We start from the raw sequence: 16,981 nt of genomic DNA on the forward strand, positions 1-16,981 counted from the left end.
ATGTTTGTACCCAACTAAAACTAAGAGGATCATGTAGATCAATTCTCAGTTCATATAATTCAAGCGGTATTACATTTTCAAATGTATGTACGTTGGTATCGTATCTTACCTGTATGAATAAATCCTTGTTGCTCTTCCACCTTGAGTTGAATGTATCAGCATTAATTAAATTGCGATTGTCTATTACGATTTACGTCACTGCCTCTCTCATCTGAGCGTATTTCCGGTTTCTTCCTCAGCCTTTGACTAATGGAGCCTAACTCCTATATTTCCGCCGCCATTTCATGCGGTCGTAGGCTTCGACTCTATTTTATTAAACCAAACTAAAATTTTCACATATTTCACGGTGCATTCCTAGCTTTTATGCCCGTAGCCCATTTTATCCGAAACACCTATTCATTACTTTGTTGTGAACAACCAAAATCCAAATTTTTAAGTCAATAACTTCAACGGTCACGAACTTTCATATTTACAGTTTTTCACCTCGTTCACCTCCTTCGGAGTATTTCCAAAAATCCTCTCTTAGTGCTACACTCACCTACATGCCAAATTTCAGCTTCCGTCAGTCACTCAATAACGGAAGAGTTTTATACTGATATATTGATACATACTGATAAATTTCAATTATCCCTCCTCATTTTTCGGGATGAAATGTCTATAAGATGTTAACCCAGGATACTGAGGCATTTTTTATTCATAATTAGTTTTTCAATTATCCTACGGAAACCTGACCATTTACCGGGATAAAATGTATCTAAGATGTTAACCCGGTATATAAGGTACCTACATACCAAATTTCAAGCAAATCGGTCCAGTAGATTTCGAGTGATGCGCGTTCAGACAGACAGACAAAAATTTCCAAAACTATATTGTCGTCATCTATATCAGTAACTAAGTATATTCCATGAAGAATTAAAAAAAATATATCTAATGTACAAATTTGGCCTTTCTTCAATTTTATTATATGTATTGATATAATAAAACAGCAAAAAAGTTGTGTTTGTACATTTAATATAATTCTAAAAAAAAGAATTTAGGGCGATGTAGAAACAGTAGTTGAATAAGAATTTTGAAAAAAAAAAGTCTGTTTGTCTGTAGATAAGTATGTCAGTTTGTACACGCTAATCTCCGGATCTACTGGACGGATTTGAATGAAACTTTTTTGTTATAGAGCTATTAAGCCTGGGCAACATATAGCGTGTGAATGATTTTGAAAACTGGTTGTCGGAGAACAATGATTGTACAGCTAATCTATAGGAAATTTAGAAAGGCTGGACAACTTTTGTTAAGGCATCAGCCTTAACAAAAGTTGTCCAGCCTGATGAGCATTTTCTGTTAAGATATAAAAATAGAAGATCTGGAACACCTGATGTAGACGATGGTGCAGATAAACTATTGGAAATATAAAAATAACGACTTAACAAAACTGCTTCAGCCTGATGAGCCTTTCCTGTTGATGCATAAAAATCGAAGATCTGGAACACCTGAAGAAGAGTCATAATGGTCGACCTAAACTGCAGTATACGCTTTGTCTGTACAATTAAATTTCTTTAATAATTTAGACTCCTTACCAAAAACTGTTCGAGCATGCGAACGAAGTCGCGGGCATCAGCTAGTAGTAAATTAAAAATATTACCTAATCTACTATTATCACATGACAAGATTCATATAAAAGACATTTTCGAAATTTACCGTTTGTTGATCTGACTTGCACTTGCATAAATTTACATACATTTATAGTTTAGTTCTAACGAAAGCCGAGAAATTGGTCCGAGAAAATGATCTGTGTTTTTTAGAGTTAGAAACTCGACGTGCTTTTAAACTAACAGCGTCAGAGTCACCGCTCTGATCTTGAAGAAGTTACTTCGTTCGATTGAGAAAAGTTTATCTGCATTTATTTGCTTAATGAAAACTTTCGTGAATAAACTTCTGTTTGACTTTTTTTATTTTGATGTTTTGTACCTCCAACTTATAGGTAGTCCCAGAAGAAAAGATTACATTAAGTACAACTTCCAACATCACAAAGATATAAACAGATCTATTAGCCTGAATATGCAAGCAGTTCATAGATCATTATGAAAGTGAGGTACTTTGCGGTATTTGTAACTTACTTATTTTTAAAGTAAAATTTCACATAAAGTCGTCGCAATACATTATATTAACAAAGTCCAAAGATGTGTAATATATTCAGATCCATAATCAAGTCTACTCTTGGAATTTAAAAGGTCCTCTCCTGTTTTCGTCGAGAGTTAAAGCCAATCCACATTATCACAAATAAAATACGATCTCCATATAACTTTTTTATTTCCCGTCAAAAACGCTATTAAGGGAAGCGTGAAACATCACCTACTCACACCGAACAACTTGAGAGCGTCGCGTTCAAAAATATACACAAGCCATAATTTTCAATTTTCAAGGTGGATTTACTGGCGTCTATTACGCGGGATGATGAAAGCTTTGTTCATGTTTTAAGGGTAAAGAATAATTTGGCAAGCGTTACGATACACATAGCACTGTAATCTGCAGGAGTGAGGGTTCCTTAGTCGACGGCGCCTCGCCGCCGCGCCGACATATCTCCCACATTTATTTACACGACAAAGATTAATTCTTCGTCATCCGACACATATCCAGTGGGGCTCGGACTGCCGTCCGACGTTCTCAATCTTCCTATACAAAACAATGGCGTGTGACTAAGCATACTTTGTTTGCTGATAAACATCTAATGATCCTAATGCACTCGGCGGTTGAGTGTTGCGAGGACATGTTGGTGTAATCACACCTACATGTCCTCGCAACACTCAAATGCTAAACCTATCATATCGCTTCTGTATTTGTTAATTTTCCTTAACGATCATTTACTTTCGTGTTGATAGTGGATCATCTAGCGTTCGTAATAAAGATACCCGACTTAACTTTGGTCAATGGAAACGAAAATTACAAGAACATTTTTTTAAAAGATTTTTTCACAGATAAGTTTGCTACATTTTATTATATTTCTGTCATCGTAAAGCGTAAATAATAGATAAAAAGTAAATACAAAGCGGAGCGTCGAACGGGGCGTGTGCGTTAGAATTGTTATTTTTTTTAGCTAAATGTTAGCTAACAAAAATAACAATTGTACAATTTTGATTATTTCCAATAATTGAAAATTAATATTCAATATTATTAACGCTGTAGACGCTTACGAATTTTTTAATGAAACGCATGTAAGCGCATACAAATTACTACGTCTCAACTATTACCTACGTTTCATAACTGGAGGACAAATGGAGGATGAAATGAAAATATCCTTACGACACCCAATAATAAGATATCATAGGAAGGAAGCTATGAGAAAAGTCATTATTGTCGCGTGCGGGGCCGGGAAGCTGCCACGTTATTGATATAGCTGTTGGAGGCGATATCAATAATTCAGTTGACATTAGACCCTGTCAGAAGCACTGTTCAATTGCTTGTGCCAATAAATAAGAGAGTAATAATTGTTTAATTGTTTTAATTAGCACGATGGGAAAAGCTCATTCATTTACTTCGTAAAGTACTTGTACCTGATATCTTCTGCTAATAATCGTTTCCAAATTTTGATTAGTGACGTGATTGCTTTAACGAAACGTAAAAACATTTTATTTTGATCTTCGAAATTACCTATGAGAGATAGGCAACCAAAATGTTAAGGGTTTTTTTTTATTCCGTAAGGTCTTGCGGTATCCTAAAAAGTTACTTTAAGTAAAATTGCCAATTTTTGGTAGTCGGTTACTTTCGAGTTTGGTAACGACTTGAAAAGGAAAGATTTTGGCGAAAAGCAGGCGTAACGCGTTTATGGATAACTTAATAGGCTGTTAACTTAAAGACGTTCCGATCATAATAACATAACGGAGGACGCAGGTTTTATTAGGCGCCGGAAATGTAAATGTTAAAATTTGAATGAACTCACATTCAGTTTTAGGGTTCCGTCAGAGTCAGTTCAGATCTTAAAATACATCATACCCTTTTGGATCTTATTTATTTTTATTAAAAAAAATAATGTATACATTAAAAGTTATGTAGTGTGGAAGATTAATATTTAGTTCATATTAGTCAACCATATTCGGATACAAAGCTCAGGTATGGCATCAAATGGTTTAACTCGAAAAAGAAGTTTTACATTCACCAAAAGTCCTCTTGTTTAGTAGAACGGTGGAAAGATTGATAGTGGTTGGAAAGATTGATCGATTTTAGTTCATAATTAAATAATTATGTGGTCTCATATGGTGAATTCATTAAATATTTTTTCAATCTGACCATTTCACCATACGTGTGGTCATTTAACGAATAACGTAAATATCTCGATTCGCCCGCAGTTCGTACACGTTCCATCATTGTCTGTCTATACTCAAATAGATTTTCTGTTTGTTTCCCTTTGTTTTATATATCGATTACTAATAGAACTTTGATTTATGAGTTATCGTATGTACGTTCAACGGGAAATATATTAATATGTATTTGCCACGTCCGCTAAGATATTTCCGATCATTCTGCGAAACTCGATCTGTCTACTCGAAGCTCGCGTTCAGTAATCTCTGTTTTGTTCGCAACAGGTAACTTAATTAACGTTGTTAGCTGCAATCAGTGTACAGTAATATAAAGATTTATTATTTATTATACAATTTTAATTTGATTTTTCAAGTTTCTCTCTCATCTGAGCGTTATCCCGGTTTCTTCTCAGCAATAGATTGTCGGAGCCCAGGGTCCAATGTACACAACATGCAACTCGAAAACATGACCAAATTTTTTCTTTACCTACTTTTGGGATTTCATTTTGTTGTTATTTCAATTGATGCATTGATTTCAATTAATTATCATTACACCAAAAATCCATTTTTGTTCGTTCTCCGACCGTTTAAACAAATTCGTTTCAAAAGTATTTTCAGAACATGAAAAAGGTTACGGCAACGTAATCCTTTATCCTTAAATGTCTACCTTCGGTTCTTTACGTCAAAAGCGAGGCCTCAAAATTAATCTGGCAACAATGCACGGTTTATTTTACGGATTGAAGGATTATTTTCCGCTATCAGCGTGTAATGTTGGCGCACGTGTTGCTCTGACCGCTCAAAACAATTCAAGTTTAAACTGGATTATATTATTTTATACAAACCTCTCGCCAGCGCATTTACTTTGTAATAATGAGTTGCAGCGAAAAACGCTCATTTCCATGTTATTGTGACGACAATAACGGCATTAGCTTCGAAAGCTTCTTATGTTTGAAGCAGCTTGTGGAAAATGAGCAGAGCAGTGCTTCTGTCGTCAATAAAAGGAACAACCATTAATGTCGAATGAGACATTTATTAATAAAATAAATCAGATCACAATTAGAGCACAGTTTTTATATTTTTAACTTTGTTATAAAATATAGTATCTTTGAGTTAGTATCCCATAAAACAAGACTCGAACTTTCTTAGTGTCTAGCTCAATCTGTGTGATTTGTCCTAATATATTTATTTTATTTATTTATTTCTATGACTACCAATGCTAAGAAGTTATGCTGAAAGAAAGTCACTTCACAATAGCAGTGTACTTTTATAGTTACACTAGCTTTTGCTCACAACTTCGTATGCGAGTAAAAATCCGTTTCCCTTCAGTGTCCTAAGAATGTTCACATCAAGTTTCAGTTTTCTACACACAGTAGTTTCGGCTGAACGTTGTCTGTCAATCTGTCAGTCACTCAGTAACGCAAATTCTCTCGATTAAATATTATAACAATTATTGAGTTGCCAACTCGCTTCGTATGAGATTCCTTCTCACCAGTACCCATAGCCGGTACCTCTGGACTAGATAATGGTTAGTGCAGTTGCTTAGTTATGTTAACGACATTATTACTCCTCTGACTAATTTATCGAAGATAATTGATGATGATGCAGTAACGAAACTCCATTGAAAAACTCCGATGTAAAAGTGATATTTAATATTTTGTTAAAGAAACAAATATTTAAAGAAATAAAAATTGTATCAATATCTAAATTTCGTGCTTAGATATTATAATCGGTGCGTAGGCGTATATAAATATTGCATGAAATTGCATGCATACGCGTAAATGCACGCATAGTAACGTACAAAGTCAGACACGATTCCTGAAACTCAAAACCTGTACACACCGAAGGCGTATTCAGCACGTTCACAGCAAAATTGGAAATTGAACGCATTGAAACATATACACAATTCAATCGCAAGCGTTACAATTCCATACAACCGTGAAGCTAAAGCTGCACAGGAATTAGGTGTGCACGGACCTTAAATTTTTCATGGCTATTTGGTCTGCACCAGCGACAACGACAGTGACAATAATTTTAATATCTCATGCAAAAATTTGCTTATCAGCACTCACCAATTTTCACTCTGACTGATTGGATCTGATACGCCTTTCAATTAATTACTAACCGCAACTATAATTATTATGATTTTATTCAGTCAATAACGAGACACATTTTGAACCGTAAGTCAATCTGGGTCATCTGTCATGTCAAAACAATGTGCGACGTACTTTTTAATAATGAGTTAAATTTTATTTTTAATTAATTTTGCATTTCAAATTTCGTGTTAGTGTTTTTACTAGAGTTAGTTTTGTGGTTTTACTAGAGTAATATTATCTGTGATTTCAACTGTGTCGTTTATTGTCACTTCTAATATCAACAGTTTCAATAAATGACCTCATTACCAGCTGACTTTGTTGAAATAACGACAGTACAGGAGAATAGAATGACGTGGAATTCCATTCATTTGTTCGTCAATATTTCTTATTACAACATAACTTTTCATAGTATATAGTTTATTTTATAAGCAATCTGTCTTTATTTATTAACAAGATCGCTTTAAGTTCCAAACTATTAACGTTTAAACACTACATTTCAAAATTTGTAATATATATAAATTTAAAGTCGTCAGAGTATTTATCCAGAAAATAGACTTTTACAGGCACTTTTTACATAAAATTTAAATTGTTTAGTATTACTCAAATATTTAACCTGGCATTGAAGAAAAATACCCTTAGACGTCCCTATCGTGCTAGAAGTATTTATTGTTTTTTTATTATATTAATTATATAGTTAAATAAGAACATTATTTTGTAAGGGAGAGATGGTGGTGGAGATTAAAAATTTACCCAAAATTAATCTTTTTCTACTTTTTTGGAGTGTAAACAGTATTTGGTTGGAAGCACCGATTCTAGAATTTCAGTAGTTTGTGTCTGCGGTCACATTCCATTTAACTTTATGGCGTGAACTCCTGAATGTCACTCCTGAACCTACCATCTTTATGCTTAAACGAGGGTTCTGAATTTAATTAATCCCCTTTACTATAAATTTAACATGAGTTACGATTATGTGTAATGATTTATATCGTCAGATCAGCTAAGTAGACATTTCTAAGAAAAATCATACTTGTTTCCAATGTTGATATATATTTATATATCTAAATATCGACAACTGGTTCGCTACACATCTATGGTCGTCTAATAAGTATTACATTGTCATAAGATTAGGTCGTAAAAAATACTAAAATTATATATTGAAATGTGTAGCATTATGTATAGAGGAACTGAATAATTATTTATACCAGTGTAATAGGGCAGGTTTATTTAAAAAATAAGTTTATGTAGATTGATGCGTCGTTAAATCTACGTGTGACCAAAAGTTTACTGAAGTCAAAATTACAAATGTTAGAAACAAACTGATAATTACTGAATGTAATTAGATAACTATATTTATACATATATTGATTATTTTCTATAAATACAGACTGATCGCAATCTGATCGATCGATTCTGATCGCGTAATAATATTTTAAATTATTTATTATGATTTCTTCCTTCAGAATGCTTACCGTCAATTTTGTAAGCGATTGGTCGTTTATGGTTGGTGAAAAATTAACGCTGTTAAAATGTTAGTAAGATTATTTATTCTATTTAAAATATTGCTTTAGTACACATTAATAGCAAATTTAAGTTAACTCATGTTATCTGAGATACGAAAAACCTATGACTTCTATTGATACCCATTATACAGACTTAAGGATTTAACTTTTTTGTAACATCTTGAGCCATCGTACATCGTATGACAGTTTTAAATTATGACCATGCTACATTAACCCAATTAAGTTTAATAAATGGGCTTGGCATATAGCAGGCGGCTGATTACAGATACTTATGAATGAGTCGCAATTGTATATTAGTTAGATGTAGATTATTCACGCACCCGTGAACAGATAATGCATTTAGGGCAGTATCGCTGGTAATGTCTTAGCAAAGACAATAAATCATGTACGAATTGGATAGAGATGGACAGGTGCAGCAGGGAATATATGTCACAGCGGTCGCAGGTGATAGCTCCGTGTTACGTAACCTATATTGATTGATCTGATCTATCCACATGTCAATATGTAAACTATGGCGTGCAGTATCTGCTATAGATAAGAGATACATTTTATTTATATCCATTCGTAAATGAAAATGTTTAAAAAAATTGTGTTTGGTTTCGATCGAGTGTCTAATGATATCAATTGATTAGAAAATGTATCACGTATATGTTCAATAAAACTAATATAGGTACCTATTTGCTTAATAAGGATTAAAGTCTTGGTAGTTTTCACATTTTAATTTGGAGTGAAAATATCTCGCGAGCCCATTCTCGGTGACAAATTAAAAAAAAACTTAGTCTTGTGTGGGTGGCCAGTTTTAGATTAACTTGTCGAGCGCGTGGTAGGGTAGGGTAGTAGTCGGGCGGTAATAACGCGTGGGAACATTAAACTAATGCGCTTATCCTGTTATCTCGAGGATGTGTTATCATATTCATGTAGAATGCGCAATGTCGTTATTAATAAATTGTTTCGTAATTGTTTTAAGTTTATCAAGATATTTTAGAACATATCAAGTAGGATACAAGCGTATCCTACATGTGTATCCTACACAGTATCATACTTGATTTCAATATCTTTTTGATGAAGAATCGAAAGAGATAATCCTTAAGTGTTATATTGAGATAAGAATGTTTATTAAATATATATTTAACTCTTTTCTTACATTTTTTTTTTGGTATTTATTTATTTATTTATTTAGTTGATACATAAATAGATTACAATCAAAACAGGTCTTAAGTATAGGCATAAAGAGAAGTTAGGCACTATATTGTATTCCAATTACATGTGTATATAGAGTCAACATATTTATGGGCAAAATCACAACTTACAAAAGGGTTTAAAAGAAAACAAAACAAAGTTTTACAAAAGCCAAAGTAACAACTATATTGCCTAAGTTGGAATGTGCAGTTTAGTTAAGTACTAAAAAAAACAAAGACCACAGAAATCCAAGCCAGCATGATAACACTGATATGGAACTATAGATAATATACCTACCCATTAATAAAGAGGAAAAGTTCGACCAGTTACAAAAGAAAGTAAAGTGAAGTACCCTCCCTGTGTTAGCCCTGCGAACATGACAGTCTTGGGATCGGTTAAAGAGTAACATACGGAACTATGACTACTAAACAGTGGGAAGGAAACCCACTCATATTATTATACTAAGAAACAACAGTTTACATAAGGAAATACAACATATGCAGGTCAATCCAAAAAACAATGCGAGTGCTGTGATGGTTTTATATTACATAAAAGTTTAATTTTAACATAGAAATTTAAAGATAAAGTCCTCTATGTTGCATAAGCATCATATCAAGATCAAGATTCTTTAATAATTTTGAAGATTTTATTTTTTAATGAGAATGTCCTCAAGCCGAAAAGATCTATATCATTCTCATTCACAGAAAGTTCATTGTAGATTCTACACATTATAATTATTGGATTGTAGTACGATATGTATTACTATTAATAGTATTAAATGAAAGAGATGATAGCAAAATAGGAGAATCAATTTGTGAATGTACAACCTTGTGTAAGATCATAGGATCTTGGATCTTTCTACGATTTTCAAGAGTCATAACACCAAATTTTTTTAGACGTTGCTGATAATCTTCAAGTCGTCTGCCTAGATTTAAGCAAAACGATAGTATTTTAAGACACTTGTTCTGGACGCTTTCCAATTTATGAATGTGCAAAATATAGAAGGGGGACCAAATGGAGCCACCATATTCCAACAAACTCCGCATTAACATGAAATGAAGGTATAACAGTGAATGAGGTTTTTTGAATTCCCTAGTTGATCTAGTTATGAACCCTAACATTTGTGTACTCTTACAAACGATACGCTTGTAGTGGGGCCTAAACGATAAATCTTCATCAAAGATTACTCCCAGATCATTGACTTTAGTTTTGACGGTTCAGTAAATGACCTTGGATATTATAATTAACAATAACTTTGTTCTTCTACTTGGTGAAAGTGGTTATAGAACATTTGGCTACAAGGCATATTTTATTATCATTACACCATATAGTATCTAGATCATACTGAAGCACCAAACAATTATCCATAATCTTAATCTCGGTAAAGACTTTAAGGTCATCAGCATAGAGTAGACAGGGGTACTTTAACTGACTGGCCAAATCATTGATGAAGACAACAAACAAAAGAGGGCCCAAAAGTGAGCCCTTAGGTACACCAGAGGTAACAGACACAGAGGAGGAGGTATAACCTTTAACTGTCACTAATTGACTGTGATTCTCTAGATACGAGCATATCCATCTGTATAAGTCACCACTGAATCTATAAGCAGACACTTGATACAGAGCAGGCTATAATTTTCTATAAAGCTAATCAGTTTTATTAAAAACTATAAAATTAAATAGTAAATCTCCTTTTTGGGAAGTTGGCTGTTTTAGCTGCGTGGCCATAGGATAAGACCTATTTACTTATTTTGTATCACAAGCAATACTCCAGAATCTATATTACTATATTTAGAGAAGATAGTGCACCTATTGATACGAAATTACACGTGAATATGGAGTTTCCCAATGGCCCACGATTCTACGTATCGACATCGCTTTCCTTCTGGTGAATAAATGTGTGAATCACACAGCTTCAAAAAAGCATCGAAACTTTGACAGCATAAACCGTAAGAGTGTACAAACAACTGATTTACATTTCCATGCAGTCTTAATTGACGTGTCGTTGTCTGTACCTAGTTTCTGTAATAATTAATTGCATAATGATAATCTTGAAAGCAAACTTGGACTCTAGGGAATCCATCAATTAAGGCCATAATATGCTCTATTGTTGTGAGCAATGGTATCAATTTGCGACTTTGGATTTTGATATTTAATAAAGTTTCAACAAGGCGAAAATCTGACGGCAAGAACTTGTGATTATGCTCAATGTAATTGTAATTTCAAACGGGTCTGTGTCAATTGGTGCTTTGACGTTTATTACACTATCTCTTGTCTTCATTTTGAAATGTTCTACTTCTTTTTGAGGCCTAATTTAACAAGATTTTTTTTTAATTTAATAAGAAATACTGAAACTCTCAGAAGTAAATTAAAAATAAAGTGTAGATAATATTTATCAGACGAGACCAGCCAAGCGAACGTACCTTTCCTCGTAACTTTGATTTAGATATTTACATTAATTAAACATACATACATACATACATATTGTAGCTAGTATACTTTAGATTTTATAGATATCCAAATACCCATAATTTCGTCACTGTCTCATTGACTCACTGATCATCAAAATTGTTAGGGTACTTCCTGAAATCTTAGAAAGCTGAAATTTGGTATGTATGCTAATATTAATTAGTACAAAGATAACAAAAAAAATTAAAAAATCCAACCTAACCTGACCCATCCCCTTGGTACAGGGGGTGGAAGTTTGTATGAGAATAGGACTATTTCTTGTGCTAGATATTTTAACATTAGTAATAAAAATAACACAAAAAAAAATATAAAAAAAATAAAGAAAACAAAACTAGTGGGACTAAAGAAATGCAACAGTAAACAGTAACATTTGGTTGCATAGGTTTTGCAAACTTATAAAAATAAACGTTTTGCTACCATACATCGTAGATTTCATAGGCATTCGTTATCTTATTTCTAAACGGCCAATCTACACGTTTTATCTAGTGAAGCAAACTAAACTAGTCTAGGCAACATTTTTACATGAAAATGTTTTTGGTGGGATATTAATTACATAAATCAGAGATTACTAACGTCAAACATTTACTTAAAACTAAGTCTACTGCCGATTTCCGCATAAAAGGTGAAGAAGAAGCTGCGCAACAAACTTCACCACAACCTTTTCACCAAAGACGACAATTGACAAATGTAGGTCTTATTTATAAGTATATCAAAACTAAGTGGACTAATTAACATTATTTATAATGTCATAATTTTAAAGTCAAAAAGTTAGCCTATTCAATAAATTAATGAAAATTAACAAATTTATTATTGTGATTTCTGCTCATATTACTCTTTTATCTATCTTGTTGCTACTTTTTAAATGCGCTTTCTTTTTTACAGTTATTAATTATTATTCATTCCGATTAAATATTGAGAATAGAAGGAGAAAGAGAGATAAACAGAGAGAGAAAGAGAGACATTTTGTTTGATAGAGAATCAACTAAATTAATATATCTGTCCTAAAGCGTTGAAGCCTGAAGCCAGCTTTCCTATTTTTTCAGTATAAATGCTAGGCAGGTTATAATCCAATAATCCTTGCCGATAATACAATGAAATGTGTAGCCATGCAGAAGAAAATGGCGTAAATATTATATGGTATTTCTGTATCTTCTGACTGATAGATAGTAAATTATATGTAATACTCTATAATATCTATGACAAGTCTCTTGAGTCTTTTCTTCATAACGTGCTTAAACCGCTTACAGTGGTGCCAGATTTAATTTAAGCGCCTGAAGGCATCTATCATGACTTATAACTACCGACTAAGGCAAGTGAATGCATTCACGTATGCAGGTTTTCTCACGATATTTTCCCTCATCGGAAGCAATTGGTGGTACATGATATTCAATATAGAATTTGGTATACCTACAAACTCTAGCAAAAAGTCAGAAGTAGCACGTAAGCTTAGTTCATATGCGGAAAATACTATAAAGTTCATCTTTTTCCTCTAGCGATTTTAGTTATTCATGAAGAAAACGATTACTTGAGGAATTATTCACCGGACAAATTATAACACTAGTACCAATGGGTCTTCGAGAAAACTTACGCGTAGACCCACCAGGAGTTCGACCACTTGGTGGTTGAAATGATAGTAGTGGAACACGGAATTAATGTCTGCATATTACTTAATACACGGCTAAGGTAAACAAAAATATATATTGATAAAAATATACTTTATTTTAACTCATATATGTAATTATCAATTCCGCTAATAAGTTTAAAACATGCTGTATTTTTTCTTTTTTAACTTTCAATAAATGTGTCATCATTTTTTTATAGTCTCCGGACTGTCTAAGCGTTTTGATTGCCTCTTGTTTCAGTTTTGTATCATATCCTATGTAAACTTTGGTCCATAGCATTTTTATTATCATGCTGTCAAGGGTTGCGGCGTCAACTTTTTCACAATTGACCTGAAAAATGTTATTATTACATAGTTTGCAAGGTTTGATCCTGGAATCATAAGTACGTTTTACATAAAAAATACATATCTATGTAAGCTTAGCCTTAAATGTTATAAAACAAAGGCCTCTACCGCGTTTGTCTATTTGCGATGAACATAAAAACTACTCTACAGACTTAAAATTTTATTTTCACTAATAGATAGTGTGATTTCTGAGAAATTTAATTTTGTACGCAAGCAAATTGAAGAAGGAACGTAAGTTTACATTTTAATAACGATGAAAGTACAAAGTAAAAAATACAAGTTAATTAATTAAAATTGGAAACATCCACATATAGTTTCTGGTGACAAAGATGTCTTATTAAGATTCGTACTTTGTTATGTAAATGGTTTTGATTATTAGATGTTCTAAGTAATACAAAAATGAGAATACTACTGAAACGAGGAATTCATGATATTTAAAAGATAATTTCGTAAGAAGACATCGCTGTATGTTTTTGGCGAAAACCTCTTTTAGCGATCCGTCCCCTCTTTGCACTGGTAACAATAATAAGCATATATAAATGTATAAACCATCCTCTTGAATCGCTCTATTTATTTAACAAAAACCCGCATCAAAAATAATTTTCCGCATCCCGCACCCGCATCAGAAACTTTAATACTATGTAATGATAATGTTTATATAGCAATAATTTCTAATATACTACTACGCTGGTCGAAAATATCAGTCTCTTTGATGATGTAGTGAGTGCTCATTAATACTTCATATATGTTAATGCATTTAGTAAATATTATTGCACCAATAAACATACCAAAACTGTATTCCACAGTAAACATGCAATTGAAAATAATATCACTATTTTTCGGTCCATATGTCACGTTTCGTCTACAAATGTTCAAAAGATACTGTCACTGCAATAGAAGTTAAAATTTCATGAATGCACTAACATCCTTTAATTTGACTGCATTCTTCTTTATACTGAAACTGTTTGTATTATTTTCTCAGAGATGCAGAGGTAACAATACGATGCCCACTAGTTTAGCTGCTCTAAACAAACTGCAGTAAGTGTTGAATGTAAATATTTGACAAAACTTTTATTTGATCATTCACAATTTCTTTCGCTAGGGTGTGTACATACTTGACCGCCAATTAAATGGCCGATTTATCCAAATGGCTGCGACATATTCACATAATGAAATACGACAATCAAATAACTCTTTAATTGGACAATTTTGTTTATATAAAGTACATTTAACATTTTACTTGTTCTCATGGAAGTGTAATTGATACGCGTAATATTCCGACATTTGTGACGTCACTTTTGCACACTGTCACAGGTATAGCTTTTTTTTTGATAAATGGAAAAGAGTATCTGACAGATTTGATTTGATGGCAACCATGGAATTAGTAGGTACTCCGTTACTTACTAAATCCATTATGACAACTACCCTATTGATATCACTGTAAGAATTTATTATTTTATACAGTTTGATGTCAAATTTTTTCATGCTCTAACAGTTGCCATATTACACTTATGATACACTGCAACAGAGTGGTTTTAACTAGATTATATTTTACATTATCTTCAAACAAATCACGAAGGACCAGGGATTGGTCAAACAAAAACGAAACGTATTTCGAAATTCAGATGCATCCGGTTACGACAGGCAAAAGCATAATCGTATTTTCCCTACCTGAAGCCTGTCTCATAAATTTATCTCTACCAGCTTGGCCGTGCTGCGCGAATGACTTCTATTTCACCTGAAATGATTTACATGAAGCTCTGCGCGTGACTAGCGCTAGTGGAATAACGTTTATATGATGGAAAAACTGATACGGAATCATTAAGTTCCGTAGCACCTGGAAATATTTTATTTCTAGGTGTAATAAATAAATTGTAATGTTAATTTGTAACTTGGATGGCAACAACAGGCAACTGTTGTTGCCATCCAAGTTACAAATTAAAGTGCCTGAAAGTGTTGCGTTGTAGTCATAAAAATTACATCGACAGCCGAACCTTTTGGCTATTCTCGAAAGTGAATCGTAAAGTGGAAATAAAACAATTGGCGAGATCTAGAGTGCGAAGAAATAAAACGTTTATTATTGTTCCGAGCTCACTTCAATTTCAATTGAATAAAAGAAATAAAGATTTATATTACACGTTGTCGAATATTTTGTTTTGGCACCATTATAATATTCTGAAATTACTTCTTGTTTATGATTTTTTAAAGTAATCAAAAATAAGTTTTAAATAGTCATGAATTATGGGTACATAACTTCTAAAGTATACTCCTATATCCCACGTATCAGCTACCGTAGTAACTGAATAATACGTGTGATATACAATAACAATGTGTCGATTTATAACGCAAATAAAACCTTTAATGTATGCTTACGTACGTACTCTTTTTGTTTCCGCGTCGTAATTAAAATGCACATAAATCTATATTATTTTGTAAAATCATATATTCCTACAGTTGCCATAACATAATAAATTCAATTTCGGTTCGCGTTTTGTCAACAATACAATTTTATATTGACACCTCAACCTTCCAATTTATACCTCAGAAAGTGTCACTTAAACAGTCCTTAAGGATGATACACACTCAGTTATTTTTACGGATAGTCAACAATATTTGTAGATAATGATTGAACTTTGACTTTCGACAATGCTTGTTATCTATCATTCATTGAATTAATCAGTAGTAAAATATTGAACAAATGAAGAAATTATTACTTAAATTTTGAATGGATTTTCTTTTTTAGGACTACCAATTGGTTCAGTAAAGTAAAAAGGAAGTACAGCAGCATCTGAAAACCTTTTTAAATAGCTTATTAACTGCAGGATGTATATTAACGAATTCAACAACCATAATAAATAAAGCACATAGGTTATGATATTGCTTGTACAATGGCAAATTCCCCTTTGAAGACAATTAAATTGACGTTACCTTCGGCACAGTAGAGTAATTGCTTTCGTAAGGAAACATTTTAAAGGATTTCTCATTATAGGTACAAAAATACATTAGCTATATGCTAAGTAGAAGTTATATTGACACTATATTCGTAGAAGTTATATTTGATACAATATTTTTAAAGACCATTATTATGAAAATTCATATTTTCTTTTTCTAATATTAATTTGATATTTTTTTTGATAATTATTATTATTTATGGATAGGTATTTGTTCCTAAATGTTGCTTTTTTAATGACAATTATGAAGTATTACCACAATCATAACCGTTGGCAAATAGGCAAAATTTTACACATGTCAAATTCCCTTAGAATGTGCCCTTTGCTTTATACCAATTTGCCGTGACATCACTTAGCAGTAATGTTATTGACAGGTTGAAAAAAGTTGCTAAGTATTCTCACCGGCGAGTGTAAGGTTTCGTAAAATATTCTACATGATGTATATTTTCATAAAACACTTGGATAATATGTAGACTTGTAATATGTTATTTATCAGGTTATGGTTCAAATCTAT

General features: G+C 32.6%; 1 protein-coding gene and 1 long non-coding RNA gene across 2 annotated transcripts in view; both read right to left on the reverse strand.

Annotated features, from left to right (window-relative positions):
* The window catches only part of LOC128682762 (glutamate receptor 1-like), a 146,669-nt gene that overhangs the window by 83,246 nt on the left and 46,442 nt on the right, over positions 1–16,981 (reverse strand). The gene's annotated exons all lie outside the window — the stretch shown is intronic.
* On the reverse strand, positions 13,251–14,784 carry LOC128682775 (uncharacterized). Its single transcript, XR_008406209.1, has 2 exons — positions 14,305–14,784; positions 13,251–13,502 (listed from the first exon to the last, which is right to left on the reverse strand). It is a non-coding gene; the product is annotated as an uncharacterized LOC128682775 (long non-coding RNA).

Source organism: Plodia interpunctella, chromosome Z, assembly GCF_027563975.2.
Source record: "Plodia interpunctella isolate USDA-ARS_2022_Savannah chromosome Z, ilPloInte3.2, whole genome shotgun sequence".
Taxonomy (NCBI): domain Eukaryota; kingdom Metazoa; phylum Arthropoda; class Insecta; order Lepidoptera; family Pyralidae; genus Plodia; species Plodia interpunctella.